This window comes from Euprymna scolopes, chromosome 5 (assembly GCF_053919585.1).
Source record: "Euprymna scolopes isolate OS-2025 chromosome 5, ASM5391958v1, whole genome shotgun sequence".
Lineage (NCBI taxonomy): Eukaryota > Metazoa > Mollusca > Cephalopoda > Sepiida > Sepiolidae > Euprymna > Euprymna scolopes.
In genome coordinates, this window is record NC_136486.1 from 177,070,491 (window position 1) to 177,089,455 (window position 18,965).

An 18,965-nucleotide genomic window follows, 5' to 3' on the forward strand; every position below is an offset into this window, starting at 1 on the left:
GTCGTTTTCTGATTGACTGATCAATTTAATCAGCACTCGGCATATTCCGTTGGTTTGCGTCAATTTCCAGTCGAGCCGTAACGTTCATTTACGTAGATCTGGTTCACTAAGTGCACCTGTACCCAAAATAGAAACGGTGTAATGCCGAACTATTTTCGTTAACTCTACAGGCAGCCGTAACTCGACTCTACACAAGCTCTGCAATAAGTCAGATGTTACGAATCCAAAAGTCACATTAATGATGATGAATAGCAACTCTAAAATAATAACACAAGATATGCCATCGCCATTTGGACTACCTTTCATTACCGAGGTGCCATAGAAACCTTCATCTGATGTCGCAGTGTCAATCGCGCGTGTAAATGGGCCCTGTTTTACATAAAATCGACCTCAACGTTCTTTTTCTCGCATGATTTTCCAATTCTCGCGAGAGGATGATTAAGTTTTTTGAATTAATTAATTCCCAGCAGGTCAGATTCTTTTTTCTTATGAGCTGTCGGCATATGAAACGAGAAAAACCAAAGTAGAACCTCGTCTGTCCTTTAGGGATAAAGCTGTAATTTGATATATTTCAACGAAGTCGTTTAGATACAGCACCAACTATTAACCCCACACAACCCATTGATGTTTTCCTTCTACAAATTCGTCTCGTCTTCCCATCTTCAATTTGGGTGGAGATTTCAAGTGACGTCTAACCCTTTGTCGTCTTCAAATCGTTTCTTTCTTTGGTGAAATTGTTTTTTTTGTTTTCCTTTTCCGTTGAGACTCGTTCTTCAAAATTATTCTTGGTTTGAATTAAGGAACTAGTTCCATTCCTCTGGCGTTGCCCCGGAGTTTTTTTTTACGATCATTTGGTTTCGCTCATTGACACCATTCCCTTATCTTACATGCATTGCACATATACAGACTGTGAGTGTACTCATTAAAATTCGCTAACATGTAAAGCAACAGTTGCCAACCACACAAAACGAGAATGAGTTCTTGAAGCGCAAAATAAATACGAAAAGGAAACAAAATATAAGTACTTTTATATTCGATTGCATGATATTTTTTTATTATGAATTGGTTATGATATGTGATTTAAAAAAAAATATTATACATAATGAACATAGATTATGATTTTAATTCCAATGTATACCTGTACTGTATTGTATTTCATATTAAAAATGACGTTACTTGTATCTGACAGCATAGATACAGCACTTAACCCTCATGCCATCTAAAATACCCAGAGCTTGTATTGTACTTCATATCAAAAATGACGTTACTTGTATCTGACAGCATAGATACAGCACTTAACCCTCATGCCATCTAAAATACCCAGAGCTTGTATTGTACTTCATATTAAAAATGACGTTACTTGTATCTGACAGCATAGATACAGCACTCAACCCTTATGCCATCTAAAATACCCAGAGCTTGTATTGTACTTCATATCAAAAATGACGTTACTTTTATCTGACAGCATAGATACAGCACTTAACCCTCATGCCATCTAAAATACCCAGAGCTTGTATTGTACTTCATATCAAAAATGACGTTACTTGTATCTGACAGCATAGATACAGCACTTAACCCTCATGCCATCTAAAATACCCAGAGCTTGTATTGTACTTCATATTAAAAATGACGTTACTTGTATCTGACAGCATAGATACAGCACTCAACCCTCATGCCATCTAAAATACCCAGAGCTTGTATTGTACTTCATATCAAAAATGACGTTACTTTTATCTGACAGCATAGATACAGCACTTAACCCTCATGCCATCTAAAATACCCAGAGCTTGTATTGTACTTCATATCAAAAATGACGTTACTTGTATCTGACAGCATAGATACAGCACTTAACCCTCATGCCATCTAAAATACCCAGAGCTTGTATTGTACTTCATATCAAAAATGACGTTACTTGTATCTGACAGCATAGATACAGCACTTAACCCTCATGCCATCTAAAATACCCAGAGCTTGTATTGTACTTCATATTAAAAATGACGTTACTTGTATCTGACAGCATAGATACAGCACTTAACCTTCATGCCATCTAAAATACCCAGAGCTTGTATTGTACTTCATATCAAAAATGACGTTACTTTTATCTGACAGCATAGATACAGCACTTAACCCTCATGCCATCTAAAATACCCAGAGCTTGTATTGTACTTCATATCAAAAATGACGTTACTTGTATCTGACAGCATAGATACAGCACTTAACCTTCATGCCATCTAAAATACCCAGAGCTTCATATCAAAAATGGCATTACTTGTATTTGACAGCATAGATACAGCACTTAACCCTCCTACCATCTAAAATACCCAGACCTTGAGCAACCACATTTTAACTAAATCTTGATATCAAGCCATTCTGTAACGCGTTATTCTATTCCTAAGTCAACATATAAATAAAAAAAAATAAAAAAACATTTCTAAAGTTAAAGGGAAAATATTAAACCATATCTTAACTCCTTCCAACTAACCTGTTGAAAATATAGCTGCTTCCACTGCATGAACTTTTACTCACCCCCTCTCGGTGCTGATGGACCCGTAGATCTTCCCAGGTCATCCGTCTAACAGAAGGAAAACTCTGAAGCTAAACCTAAGGGAAGTCTTGGATGATATCCTTCCTAGAGCTGGTGACTCGAACAAATTACCGGTATGCAATCCTAAATTGCTTAAGGAGTTGATAGACACTGTCTATCACCCGGCTTCGATACTCCTTCTTTGTCTATTAGCCAGGCGTAGAGGTCGAAGCACAGGGATTCGACAGAAACACTCAGTGGTCGATCTTGTTTCCTGACTAGGGCAATGAACCCCGTTTTCCCCCTCTCCCGACACATCCTATCCCCCTCTAAACTGGGCACTTGGGAGTGTTTGAACATCATAATGCCAGTACAAGTAGATTGGGTTGACCATCGTCTGATGGGTTGAAGGTATCGGATCGAGAGTTCCTGGCTGATGTTCTCGACTGGTAGTACCGGAACCCTAACTCTTTGCTAGCGCTTAGAGCGGCTGCTCCATCAACAGTTGAATAATATCGGGATGTTTGTAGTGCCATGTCGCGCATGGAAAGGGCCCTGCACTCATCCCCGGTGGGCTTTCCTGAGGCCACAGTCATAGTAGATGGAGGGTCAGCTGATGATCACCTTGTGTTGCATGCCTGGTGTTCAATCTAAAATCACGTTTAAACCAGGACAAAACTCCAAGAAAATCAAATTGCCTCCTCCCTTGAGGCTTGCATTTACGAACACCCGTGGACTTAGAACTAATTTAGCTGATGTTGAAGCATTTCTCCTAACAAATGCCCCGGATATCTTAGCACTAAGTGAGACTAACCTACACTCCTCCATCCTCTCTAACTACTTTAACATGCCCGAATATCTCCCACTCTGCCGTAAGGACTCTGACAGACATATGCACGGGCTTAGAGTCTATATTCGAAATACCCTCCCCTTGATAAGAGAAACAAAACTAGAATCTGACGATCAAGCCTTTATGTGCTTTAGACTTAAAATGCAACATAATATTAGTTACTTTTATTTTCTCTACCGCTCTCCCTCGACCCAGAACTGTACCCTAATAAACAAAGTTTCTGACAGCATAGATACAGCACTTTCCCTTGATACTAGCGCACAAGTTCATGTATTTAGAGACTTCAATGTCCACCACAACAACTGGCTTGGATTTTCTACTCACACAGACGCAGCTGGTAGCACAACACATAGCTTCTCTATATCTCACTCCCTATCACAAATGGTTACGTTTCCAACCCGTTTCCCTGACCAGCAAGAACAACACGCATCACTTCTAGATCTGTCTCTGACCACAGTTCCTGATGATTGTATTACGAACGCCCACAGCCCACTTGGGAATGGTGATCATGTAGTGATAATAGTTGAAATCGCCTAAAACTCTAGAGCCAAAATGGAAGACCCACTGCCCAAAACAACGAGATATTATAAAAAGGCTGACTGGGAAGCCATCAGGGATTTCATCAGAGACACCCTGTAGCGAAATATCTTTTCACTTTCTGCTGAACAGTGCGCAAATGAGACCACTGAATGGTTCAAAACAGCAATCGAAGCACATGTTCCCACGCGAAAATTTTATAGCGAGCCCCACTCTCCCCAATGGTTTACTTCCACATGTGCAGCTGCAATCGCGCAAAAGCAGCATATGTACCACAGATTTAACTGACATAAGTCTAATTCAAATAGACAGATGTATATAGAAGCCAGAAGTAACTGTAAGAAAGAAATAGCAACAGCTAAGAGAGAATATACTGAAACCACCCAAAAATGCATTGAAGCTCAGAAATTAGGAACCCGTGACTTCTGGAAAATCTACAACAGTGTAGTAAATAATGGGCAATCAACAATTCCCCCACTATCCAACAATCATGAAGTTGTTTGCTCAGCGACCGAGAAAGCTAACATGCTTGCCAGTCGGTTTGCCCCCAACTCCACACTGGACTCTGCTAACCACCCTTTCCTAGACCTTCCTTTGCGGACAGACGCCACACTAGACGATCTGAAAATCATCCATTCTCAGGTGCATTCTATCATAGAAAATCTTGACACTTCAAAAGCATGTGGACCTGATCTCATCGCGGCTGTGCTATTAAAAAAGTGCTCTATCGAAGTAGCTCCAATCCTCTCCAAAGTTTACAACAAATGCCTTAATGAATCTTGCTTTCCTGACTGCTGGCAAACTGCTTCTATTCTACCAGTTTTCAAGAATTCTGGCGAAAGAACTGACCCAGTAAATTACCGCCCCATTAGCCTCCTCCCACTTTTTTCCAAAATATTTGAGTCCATAATTAGCCAAGCTCTAGTCCATCACCTTACAGATGCTGAACTACTGACCGACCAACAATATAGATTTAGGCAAGCCCGTTCCACAGCAGACATTCTAACTGTAATCTCCGAGCGTATATACCATTCACTTGACAAAGCAGGGGAGGGTAGAGCAGTAGCTCTAGATATATCTAAGGCTTTTGATAGGGTATGGCACGAAGGTCTTCTCAGGAAAATCAGATCATACGGTATCACTGGAAGAATACTTAACATAATTAAATCCTTCTTAGATAAGAGAAAAATCCAGGTTGTCCTCGACGGTCGTACATCTAAAGAATATGATCTATATGCGGGAGTGCGTCAGGAGTCTATCCTTGGACCTCTATTATTCCTAATATTCATAAATGACCTCCCTGACAAAATTGTCTGTCAGATGGGTATATATGCTGATGACACCATATAACAGACATGACAGGAAAACAAATGAACACATATCTAAAGAAATGGCAGAAACACTAGAGGATGACCTCCAATCTGTAGTGGAATGAGGACAAAAATGGATGGTCACATTCAATTCTGCCAAGACTAAACTTGTTTCCTTCAATAACTACAAGAAACCTTCTCTACCACCAATAGCAATGGCCAAAGACTATATATCTGAAAGCATATCTTTGAAACTCATCGGCCTAACGTTCACAGAAAACATGAGTTGGAACAATTACATTGAGAGCATTACCAGGACCGCTGCGAAAAAGGTAGGTTCTCTCTACCGTGCTAGAAAGCTACTTATGCCCAAAAGTATCGTGTACCTCTATAAGGCCACCATTCGCCCATGTAAGGAGTATTGTTGCTACTAGTCTCTCACTCCTAGATAAGATTCAAAAGAGAGTCGCCAACCTAATAGGTCCAGAACTGTCATTCAAGCTTCAGCTTCTGCCCCATCGTCGTAATGTAGCATCCCTCTGCCTGTTCTACAAGTATTTTAATGGTGAATGTTCCGACAAACTGCGAGCATTTATACCCCCGCTACGTAAATACCCAGACAAACCCCTTCACAGTAGAGATCCCTAGATGTAAGAGAGCCTTCTACGCCAGTAGTTTCTTACCCAGAACCGCTGGACTTTGGAATTCCCTTCCAGGTTCCTGCTTCCCCAACTGTACTGACATGCAGAAGTTCAAGTGTAACGTGAACCGACATCTTGCTGCCCAACTCCCCACCTAGTACCCCTGTAGCCTATTTCCGTAATAGTAGCCTCCTACATCAAAGTGGCAATGTGCCTCGTTTGGGGTGAAAATGTAATAAAAAAAATAGACAGTCGAAAAAATCAGATCGAATATTATAATTATGGAAAAACAAAGAGCATGTATAACCGGGAAGGTGAAAGTACTTTCTCCCGCACTCGCTCTGGCTCACTCAGTCACTCACTCTGTAGTCACTACTCCTTCGCTAGTTTTTATCCGGGAGACTCACTACTTATCATGACCCGAAAGCCATTCGAGGATAAGAGTTAATGAGTGTATAGTGGTCACCGAGACAACAGTTTAGGGATCGTTTTGGGTAAAATTGGATTGAATTTGATTAAGTGAGGCAGACAGCAAAAACTTGCTTACATTGGAGTTCAAGACAACCATGTTGTAGTCGTCTGGGAAGCAGGCCAGTGGGACAAAATTCCACAAGCGGGAAATTCTGGGAAAAATCTTCGTTCATGAAATTTGCGTCTAGATTTAAGCACAGATAGAGTGTAAGGGAAATTCTTGGTAGTGGCTGTAGCTTGACGTGTTATTTTTGTGAAAGTCTGCCAAAGGGGGACTTTAGATTTAAGCTCAGATGAGCACTTGCCACGAAAATAACGGTAGGCAGAAATAGATTGCAAGGTCTCTTCTGTGGAAAAGAAGTTGTAGGGAAGAGAAAAGGGCATCGCTTACTAGGTTTCGAAGCCAGTTTCTCTCCCCCCCTCTCTCTCTCTCTCTCTCTATATATATATATATATATATATGTGTGTGTGTGTGTGTGTGTGTGTGTGTGTGTGTGTTTCTGTGGAAATATGGGACAGAGGCCGAAGCCTAGATGACAGTTCAGGACCTTTCAGGTTGGCGACTCTCTTTTGAACCCTGTCCAGGAGCAAGAGACAAGCAACAGATGCACCAGCCCAGATGTGACAACAGTACTCCATACATGGGCGAATGGTTGCCTTATAGAGGTATAGGATACTGTCAGGCGTAAGTAGTTTTCCAGCACGGTAGAGGGAGCCAACTTTCCTTGCAGCAGCCTTGGCAATGCTCTCAATGTATCTATTCCAGTTCATATTCCCTGTAAACGTTAGGCCGAGGAGTTTAAAAGAAGTACTTTCAGGTAATGTGTTCTTGGCCATTGCTATTCGTGGTAGAGAAGGTTTCTTGTAGTTATTGAAGGAAACAAGCTTAGTTTTAGCAGCATTGAATGTGACCAACCATTTTTGTCCCCATTCCACTACGGATTGGAGGTCATCCTCTAGTGTTTATACCATTTCCTTGGATATGTGTTCATTTGTTTTCCCCTCATATCTGTTATAGAGAGTGGTGTCATCGGCAAATATACCCATCTCCGAAACAATTTTATCAGGGAGGTCGTTTATGAATATCAGAGGTCCAAGGACAGACCCCTGAGGTACTCCCGCATTTATACCATATTGTTTAGATGTACGACCGTCGAGGACAACTTTGATTTTTCTCTTACTTAAGAAGGATTTAATTATATTATGAATTCTTCCAGTGATTCCATATGATCTAATTTTCCTTAGAAGACCATCGTGCCATACCCTGTCAAAAGCCTTAGACATATCGAGGGCCACCGCTCTACCCTCCCCTGTTTTATCCAATAAACGGTATATATGTTCAGAAACTACAGTTAAGATATCTGCTGTGGAACGGGCTCGCCTGAATCCATATTGTTTGTCAGTCAGGAGTTTAGCAGCTGTTAGGTGCTGGACTAGGGCTTGATTAACTAAGGACTCAAATATTTTGGCGAAAAGCGGGAGGAGGCTAATGGGGCGATAATTTAGTGGGTCAGTTCTTTCACCAGAATTCTTGAAGGCTGGTACCACAGAGGCGGTTTTCCAGCAGTCGGGAAAACAAGATTCGTTAAGGCATTTATTGTAAAGTTTGGACAGAACTGGAGCAACCTCGGCAGAGCATTTTTTTAATAGCACAGGCGGGATGAGATCTGGTCCACACACACACATATATATATATATATATATATATATATATATTTATATATATATATATATATATTCCTTAGTTAATATATCTTCTAAAATTTTACTCTATTAGTATATACGAAGGCTGTTCTAATAGTAATGCAATCCTATTTTTTAACTGAAATGTTGAAGAGCTACAAAGACGGGAGTAGTATCATTAAAACGAGCGACCTTTTGTGCCCCAGAATTACTTTTCTCATAGTCACCACCATTCTCAATACAATTTTGCCAGCTATGGGGTGATGGCTGTGCATAAGTGTCTGGAGCGTGCTTTGTCACTAACATCTCAAATCGATGACCCCCCGTTTCTTAACTGTGCTAACATCAACTGCATTTGCTTCATAAATATTCAGTAGGAACTGGTAAATGTTAATCGGTTCAATTTATTTTGCATGTATAAATTCAATGATGCATCTCTGCTTCTGATTCGCGTCTACAACAAAGGTTGCTTTCTTAGAGTCTCACACCGTTAATATCTGCAACAGAGAGATGAAACTTTCAAGTCATGAATGCATATGTTGTCATGACAAAAAATCTACTTGCAATCTGCTCTGATCTATTCGAGCAGAATAAAAAATAGGAATTTGGAATGCTTTCGTGCACACACACACACACACACACACACACACACACACACACACACACACACACACACAAACAAACACAAACACACACATTCATTTAAGATGAGACGGTGGAATTCAGTCTATGCTAAAAATGTATGGATAATGAGAGTCTTACCTTATCAAAAGGGAATTTGTTCAAAGAATTGTTCAATTACTGAGTCCATTTAAAAAAAATCTTTAAAGAAGTATTTCAACTATATCAATACTGATCGCGACAATTTTAACCCTGGGGTTATTTCTGTCAAAATGTACAATCTAATTCTGATATTTTGATTTCAGTTGAATCCTTCTTCCCACTGTTTAACAAATCAGTGAATTAATGAAAACAAGAATTTGATCCCATCTAAATCATGAAACCTTGTGCGTGTCTACTTGCTTAGATCCAAGATTCAAATTGAAATTAAAAGTAATTACATGGAAAACACCATTAAGAATTCGATTCTACATTTTTTAGTTTCTATTAATGAAGCAGAATAAGGATTGTTCAAGCTGAGAGTCAAGAAAACCAAGTGAAAGTAAAACTGTATCTCTTTAAGTCTGTTTGATAAAATCGCTTCAAATAAATCTACAGCAACACATCCAAACTCAGAGTCGGTAGAGGCTATTAAACCTGGATATTGCACATACAAGACAACAAAAATTGGAGAAGCATACTGAAAACTCCAAAAGAGGAACTCCCTTATGCTTAAGTGCACAAAATATCGTGAACAATATGAAGCTTTACCAATACTCGCAAGATGATCCATTTGAGTGTCAGAAAAAGACACAGGACACCTTATCACTGCGGTATAAACTGGCTTTAAAATATTTAAACGCACAACTTTTATCCATGGAAAGTGAGAGGCTCTTTAGTACAAGTGAGAATGTGTATAAAATTACAAAACCGAGAATGGAGAAACTAATGTTTCTACGTTACAACTTAAGAATATTCAACTTTAAATGCTGATGAGACAGAGGAGGCAGGCAGCAGCAATAGAAGAGGACAGAGTACAAAATAGACTTTGGGCATTAGTGGGGGATGCCCTTTTCTCTACCCTGCAATCTCTCTCCCACAGAAGAGACGTTGCGAGCCTATCCTTGTTTTATCGTTATTTCCATGGCAGGTGCTCGTCTGAACTCCAATCTCTGGTCCCCTCTCGCCAATCTTTCACGAAAAACACCCGTCTAGCTGAATCCACTGTGAAAAATTTCCCCCACTCTATATCTGTGCCTAAATCAAAACGCGGATTCCATGAACAAAGCTCCTTTCTTAGAACTGCACGCCTGTGGACTTCTGTTCCGTCTGCCTGCTTCCCTCCGGACTACAACTTGGGTGTCTTCAAGTCCAATGTTAACAAATTCCTAATGAACCGCCCCCTTAATTAAACACTTCATCAAATCTCCACACTAACGTAATGTACTTGCAATAACCCCTATCCCTGAGTGGCTTCCGGGCCTTGATAAGTGGTGATCACCGTGTAAAAAAAAAAAAAAGGAAGTGGAGCAGCAGCAGCAGCAGGTGCATAGCAGAGGTAATTACCGCAACACATTCCAGTAGGAGCAGAACTTCAAATTATAGTTATTCACTTAAGAATTGAAATTTGTACTTCTAAGTTTGTTTGTAATTTCTTTTTTCTGTATCTAGTTGTTTAATTAAATTCATTTAAGAATTGGAAATTGTAATTTATATTTTGTACTTGCATTTAATTAAGCAAAAAAGGCAAAAGGGCATAATAGCAACCCTCAACAAATGTCAAGTTAAATTGGCAGCTACTATGTTAATGCGTCTAAACTATTTGATGAGTCACTTGGCATTGATGAAATGGTTTCAATTAAGCAGGAAAAAGAAAAGAAATTAATCGCCTGATTACCGATTAATCGGTCAAAGTGGTTGATATGGTCAGTTACCGATTATCTGTTTATTAATCCGTACACCTCCAGTTAAAAACTCTCAACATAGACACATTTTGCAGCGAATAAAATCGTTGATTAAATTATCGGTTATAAGTGAGTGTCTTCTGAAAATCGAAGGTTCAATTCTTATTACAGGCAGTAATAACTAACAATAAACCCAAAATCAACACTCGAATATGAGGGCCAAAACGAGAAGAATGTACTCCCATGGTTTAAACAAATGGTTTTGTTGGAAATTCCATAAAGTTTTATAAGATCGGCCTCCAAGTTTGGAAAGTTGAAGGTCCCATCAGCTGAAACGTTGTACAAATGAAAAGCAAACAGAGAAGAACAGTTCAAATAATTCAAATTATTAAATCCTCATCAGAAAAATATGAAAATATCAGATTAATATAAGTCTGAAATTTAAATACTTGATTTGAATAGAAAATACCATTATATTATTCACTTAAAAAGTTTATGTTGAAAGACAATCCAAAGCGAAACTCCAGATAAACCAAATGAAATTTAATTTGCTATAAAAAAAGACAAATCCGTTGCGAAATATGTTTAAATTAGAAGAATAAATTTCCGAACAAACATATATTATGCCAGACATATAAATAAAAAACAAACAAACAAAAACAAAAAAACAAAAACAAAACAAAAAATACATAAAATAAAAAATAAATTAAGAAAATGATAATAGGAGATATTTCTTTCTTTTTTTCACGCCTAATTATAGAATTTAATTATAGCTTTTCGCTATTTATATTTAATTCGTTATAATGAACAAAGTGATCTTATTGGAAGAAATAATTTACTTTTTTGAAACAATTAGTAATATTTAAGAACATTTAATTTTTCTTATTGGCTGTTAATCTACTAATTTCTGTCTACTATTGTTCGCATAAAAATACATAGCTATGCCCATCTATCCTTTATTAATTTCGTTGCATTTCATACATAGTTCAGTTCTTATGCGGTTCTCTCCCCTTTCTCACACTCTAACGCTCTCTCACCTCTTTCTATCTTTCTTTCTGTTGCATTCTTAACATAATCCTGCTTACCTTCTCATATTTTCATTTCCTTCTTTCTTCATTATTTCGTTCCTCTCTATTCGTCAACCTTGACTTCTTCTCTTGGAAAATGCGTATTTGTTCAACGCGTTAATTACTAACATTTCTGAACGAATTTCGTGAATATTTATTATCACTCTTATTTCTCTTTTTATCCATTTACCTGCCTCCTCGTGAGAGCAAAGTGGTGTCAGTTTAATGTCGGGAAAATCACTCGCCCCCTAAAAATGTTTTATTTCTGTCGAATTCGATTGTTCTGGTTTTGTTTTTCCTCCGTTGATATTTTGTTTAAAACTGACTTTCATTATTTTTATATTATTACAATTCTGTTCATATTTGTATCTGTATCGTCTCTATCTTTCTTCCTTATATCATGTTTAGTTCATCATGTTTCTTGTTTAGTCTTTGTTCTTTGTATATTTTCTTTTCATATTTCATGTTATTTCCATATTTCGTTCATACGATCAAATTATTTGTTTATGTGATTTTACATACTTCATTACTTCATTTCATATATTTGCTGAATATGGCAAGTCTCCGAAGGCGAGGTAGCATTGTTTTAAATGATTCCATAACTTGATTTCTTGATTTATTCCTGATTATAATACTCGGGGATTGTGCCACAAATGCTCGTAGCCCACTCGGGAGGGCTGATCCCATTGCCATATTCATAGTGATAATCCTTAACTCTCGATACAAATCTGAAGAATCGGTGTTCAAAATGACAAGATATTTTACAAAGGTTGAGTGAGAAGCTATCAGAGATACCCCCACGAAGTAATATCTTTTATTTAGCTGTCAGACAGTATGCAAATGAGTCAACTAAATAGTTCAAATCAGCCACTGATGCATATGTTCTCACGCCGAAGTACTATAGCAAGCCACACTCTCCACAATCATTATTCATGAATAATAGACACTTTCACGCCTCCACCCCTTGGAAACACCTCAAATGAACTACGAAAATGACATTTTTACATCTCCAACACATTTGAAAATAATTTCTGACGAGGACGCTTCACAGAACGTCTGAAACGCGTAAAAACGATTTCAATGATTTAAAAACATTATTACAATGATCCAAACATAATTCTCAATGAAAAACCAAGACACAGAATAATAAAATAATGTTAAAAATACACATTGTTGGTGACTACCCCCTTATATATATATATATATATATATATATATATATATATATATATATATATATATATACATCTTGAGGTGAATAAAAACACAGGTTAAATTAATCCTATGGTATCGAGTCGAGTCTTGCAGAATATTTTAGAAGTTAATAAGCTAAAATTTCAAAATACACTATTAACCTGATGCTATGTCGTGAATTTAACATTTTAAGCTTTTAACACCCATATACTTTACACTTTTCACCGAACTTTTCGTCAATTTTACCGAACTTTTCATAAATTTCACCGAACTTTTCAGGTATTTTACAAGTTATGATTGATAAAGTGAAACGTGACCAGATTGTTGCCGACAAGAACATTAACGATGACAACAAAAACGTTAACGTTAACAACAAAAACGTTAACATTAACGTTAACAACAAAAACGTTGACGTTAACATTAACGATAGCAACAAAAACGATGACGTTAACATTAACGATAGCAACAAAAACGTTAACGTTAACGTTAGCAACAAAAACGTTAGCATTAACGATAACAACAAAAATATTAACGTTATCGATAACAAAGATATCGTCAAACAACTAAAAAACGATTTACAGCACTTCTAAGCAATATGAACTCTCAGTAATCCAATTTTTTAGAAGAAAGTGGCTAATTCGCACAAAAAGTGTGACTTTTGCAATGAAGAAGCTGACTGACCGATATCTGCGAAAACCCTCAATGCAAAGGCGTATGAAAAAGAAATCTAAAGTTGGTCTATTATATAAAGGGCATCTCTGTGTTCTCGTGATCGCATCGATAACGCGTTCGCTTACTAACTTAAGTTATACGGATTCGCGCCCAGCACGGTGATTTTTATTTTTATTTTTTTTTTTTGCTTACAAAATTTTGCTTTCAGTTTTGCTTCTGACTGATGGCATCCAAGTCCCATTTGTTTTTTTACGATTGGACAACGCCCCCCCCGCTAGTTATATAATAAAAAGCCGTCAATAAAAGAAATTTAATTTTTAAAGTCTCAATGAAGAAACGGTTAGAATAGCAGAAGAATGTATTTCATACTTTGTTACAATTTTTATTAATAGTTATAGAGTCTATAACGGTTTGCTTTTAGCACAAGGTGCAGCAGAAATATCTCCCACCATTTAATATGCGACCTCCCTAGTCACGCTTGTACAATTTCTGAGCAATCATTAATTTGTATGGAACTGCACATCAGCGTAAGAATTCGGTTCGATCAGATAATCCCAAGACCAAAGCATGTTTGCAAGCTGAACGTGTACGTTACTGAGTAACCGAAAGTCTCACAACTCAAATACTATCTGTCGTTTGAGCGTTTCGAAGCCTTCAAGGTGGCTTTCTTTTAAGTGCTGAACCTGTAGCTCTGAAATTTGCAACCCATAATTATACTGATTTTTCTGTCTGAAAAAGCGTCATGCCGACCTAACTTCTAATGAACTCGGCACTTTCTCTGTGTTACAGATTTATGATTCTCTCAAAAACATTTTTACAGTAATATCACGATATGCACTAATCCAAACCATATTGCTTGATGAGGATACCTTAAAAATCTCAAGTTATTAACTAAATGAAACCATCATTGGCACTTGCATCAGTTCAGTAGAAACATATAGTTGAAAGTTTAAAATGTAGGAGGTATTTCTGCTGCACTTTATATAAGCTGTAGTAATATTAGTAACATCAATTATATTATGATTTTTGTATCTCCTTGGTAATCCAACAAGAATAGGTTTGCTTTGACATTTAGTTCCAGTTCGAATTCTTGGAACCTATGTTAATAACAACCAGACAATCTGACTGAAAAACAATACTTAATTATGATATAGATTACAGAACGTAAAAATTTATTACGCATTTTGTATTTTTATTTTATATAAACATTATTATTTATGTTATGTTTGTTTGCTGTTTTATTTTTGAACCTAAGTATGTCAGCCTGTTTGTACTCGTTCTTTTTTCTCAACGTCAATGCAGCAAGGAAACATCCAAAACGTATTATGCAGCTGATTCGTTTGCAGAACGAACAGATGGCTTGACATATTTCATTAACATAACAATAATCAAAATTGTTTATTATCAGAATTTTTATGGCATTCTGGCAACACTAGGCTTGGATCAAGTGACAACAAGTTTTATAGCGCATCTTTCTGAAATCTCATCGACCTCTTCATATGCCCTGGTGTGCATCATCTTTCATCTGCTTAGATTTTTTAATGAGATTCGTGTGTGTTTGCAGGGGGGGGGGGGCGAATAAGCACGAGGTTCCAACTTTGTTTTTATCACATTATTTATGTGTTCCAAACGGCTTTCCCATCGTGGTTGGTACAGTTTTCTTAAATTCTCGGCCATTGTATTACCCGGTCCTTCTTCACGTATCTCTTTTACCAATCTTAAATTTGAGAAGTGTCGAAGTTTTGAATAAATCCTTTGGTTTAATCCGATTTTATAGACTGCTCTCTTGTCTACGACTTTTTATCACTTTGTATCAATTATTGTTTTTTATAAAGTTTGTATATGATGATGATGATGATGATGATGATGATAATAATAATAATAATAATAATAATAATAACAACGAAAAACTTTGAAAAAGGAATCGGAGAGATTGGAATAAGCGCATAATAATGAAAACGGCTGGAATGCTAAGGAAAACTCTTGAATGTAAAGACTAACTCACATGAGCTACAGGTACAAACCGGGTATATGGAAACTGCTACAGATGTAAAACACAAAGGAACAGAGGAGAGAAAGCATATGCATGTATGAGTGCAAAGAGGACTGGGACCTTGAGGAGGTCTTTTGCCATCCAAATTTTACTGTAGAACAATGATTGATGCCAACGATAAATCAATAGTAAACGACTGCTGTGATAACGCAAATTCATCTGGAAAAGTTTATCGAAATGGGTGAAGAGCTCTGGAAATCTGAGGAGTTGTTGTCACTCAGACTCCAGGTAATACCACGGGTTATTCTCAAAGAGAAATCGTTGATGAAGGCCTTTGTGGTTACGATGATGATGATGATGATGATGATGATGATGATGATGATGATGATGATGATGATGATGAAAATCTAATGAAACACATGGACAGCGTCACTAGTATGATACTCTGGACCATTTATGGGATGGACCAAAGAAAAACTGAGGCATCTCCACCAGAAGACCAGGAAACTCATGACAATGCACAATGCACTTCATCCGAAGGATGATGTTGATCGAATCTATGTGAAAAGAAAATACGGTGGAAGAAGGCTGGTTAGTGTAGAGGATTTCGTAACTGACACAAGAAAAGAATTAAAAAATACATAATGTAGAACACTGAAAAAAAATTACTGTAGCAAAAGACACTGAAAAAACAAGCAAACCAACAAACAAAAGAGAAAAACAAGACGGGAAAAGAAAAATGGGAAAAGAAATAACTACATGGGCAGTTCATAAGTATGACAAAAAATTAGATTAACGAAAACACTTGGACATGGATACAAAAAGGAAACCTTAAGAGAGAAACTGAATCCCTAATAACAGCCGCGATTAGAACCAACCACAAAAGCATGGATCCAAAAGACACAAGCAAATAGTAAATGCAGACTCTGCGCACAAAAAGACGAAACAATAAACGACATATTAAACGAATGCAGTAAACTAGCACCAAAAGAATGTAAGAATGGACACGATCAAGTGGGAAAAGTAGTACACGGGCAATTATGAAGACAGCTGAACCTTGAACATCCAGACAAATAGTACAAGCACAAACCGGCAGCAGTACTTGAAAATAAAAGTCACAAATTCCTATGGGACATGAGTATATAAACGGACAAACCCATCCAAACAAGATGACTTCATGTCATAATAGTTAACAAGACGGAAAAGATCTATCAGGTTGTAGATTGATCTGTCCCAGCAGACCGCAGAGTGAAGATCAAGGGGACGGAGAAGCGGAGCAAATACACTGAACTGGCCAGAAATCTCAAAGGAATATGGAAGAAGTTAGGATAATACTACTAATAGTAGAAGCGCTAAAAGCAATATTGAAACATATTGAAAAGAGAATAATAAAAATCGGAATAAGACGGATGTCTGATAAGATACAACGGATAACAGTAATGAAAACTGTTGAAATATTAAGGAAAACCCTTGAATGCGGAGATTAACACACATGAACTAAAGACACAAAATAAACATACAAAAAATAGTACAGATGTAAAACACAAAGAAGCATGGAATCACGAAAACTGGAATATTTTTTCTGTGTGTCACCAAAAACTGACACCATACGAAAGTGAGGAGAGTCAAGAAGGATTGAAATATCGAGGAGAGAAAGCACTAGCCAGACCTCCGCTGGACGAGTGCAAAGAGGACTGGGACCTTGGGGATGCTTGTTGTCCACCCAAATTTCAGTGAAGATCAAGGGTAGCCGCCTACGAGAAATACATGGTTAGTGGCTGCTACGATAACGCAAATCCATCTGCAATGGTTATCAACAGAGGCGGAGACTACTAGAAATCTGGGAAGACCTGTTGTCACTCAGACTCCAGAGAATGCCACAAGTTGTTCTCAAACAGAAATCTTTGATGATAGCCTGCGTGACTAATCCTAATAAGTAAATAAAAACAGTTTTCTTCAAGATTTCATCTGCTTTTAGTATTAGCGTCTGTTGCATAGTCTCAGTCATTAACTCGGAATCAATGGTAAAACTGAGATTATGCAACGAATGGTAATGATGAAAGCAGATGAAATCTTAAGGAAAACCCTTGAATGCAGAAACTAGTCCACATGAGCGACAACGTTAGCTGGACATGTAGAAACTACAACAGAAAAAAAAGACGCAACCACGAAAATTGAAATCGCGAATTCCAATGATAACGCAAATTCATTTGCAAAGATTTTTGAAAGGCGTAGTTCTCAAAATATTTTGAGACTTGTCACCCAGATTCTAGGGAACACCACCGGTTATTAGCATTGAGCAATCCCTAATGACTGCATACATGAGAACTCCTAGTGAGTACAAATAATAATCATGACGTGCTAATATCACGGATCTTTTTGGCCCTTCACAGCATCCTCACCCATTCTTCATCACAGCAAGTCTTCACAAGTGCATTGTGTATCTTCTGTAGTTACTCGACCTTCCCACTAGATCATATCTATGTTTTGACATCACTTATCCTGCTGACGATTTCATCCTTAGACATCCGACACAGACCAGCAAATCGGGTGCTTTCTCGCTTCTGTTTAGTGTGTCGCCCTCAAAAGATGGTTAGAACAACTCTTGCCATTCTTGTGTACACATCATCATTTTTTCCGTAAATGTCCAGGTGCTACTTTCTCATATCAGAACGAATATGACAATGATTTAAAAAAATGTCAACTTTCATCTTGTCGTTGAAACTAGACTTCGTTGATTCATACATTCAGTTCATGAACTTTGTTTCTTTCCAAGAGCTTCCAGCGTGTGAAACACGTTACGGCGCAAATGTTTCTCCGTAGACTACGACACGGTCGTTTTCACGTTCAATATAAAAAAATATCTTGCAAGTCGTGCTGAAATCTCACAAACTGTTACACTCGAGAAGGTTTGTCTTTGTGTAATTCACCTTTGCCATTTTACTGCCGAAATAAATAAGCTCATCCACATAAAACTCACCTAAAACATAAAATACATCCGACTGCTTGTTAAATCATGATTCTCGTAAAATATTTAGATTTTATTGAGAACAACCTAGTTGAAGAAAGGTCAGCCGATGGTCTACTTGTGATGCATGTCTGATACCCCACATAACCTCTTGTTCAGCTCCCCCTTACCTAATTGAAACTCTTTAAAAACATGATGACAGTACAATAAAAACAATAAGCTTAAACCAGGCTCAGGGTCAAACAAATCCAACTTGCCTCCTCCCTTGAGGCTTGCATTCACGAACATCCGTGGATTTAGAACTAATGTAGCTGATGTTGAAGCATTTCTCCTAACAAATACCTCGGGTATCTTAGCACTAAGTGAGACTAACCTACACTCCTACATCCCCTCTAACTACTTTAACATGCCTGGCTATCTCCCACTCTGTCGTAAGGACTCTGACAGACGTATGCACGAACTTGGAGTTTATATTCGTAGCACCCTCCTCTTGACTAGAGAAACAAACCTAGAATCGGGCGATCAAGCCTTTATGTGCTTTAGACTAAATA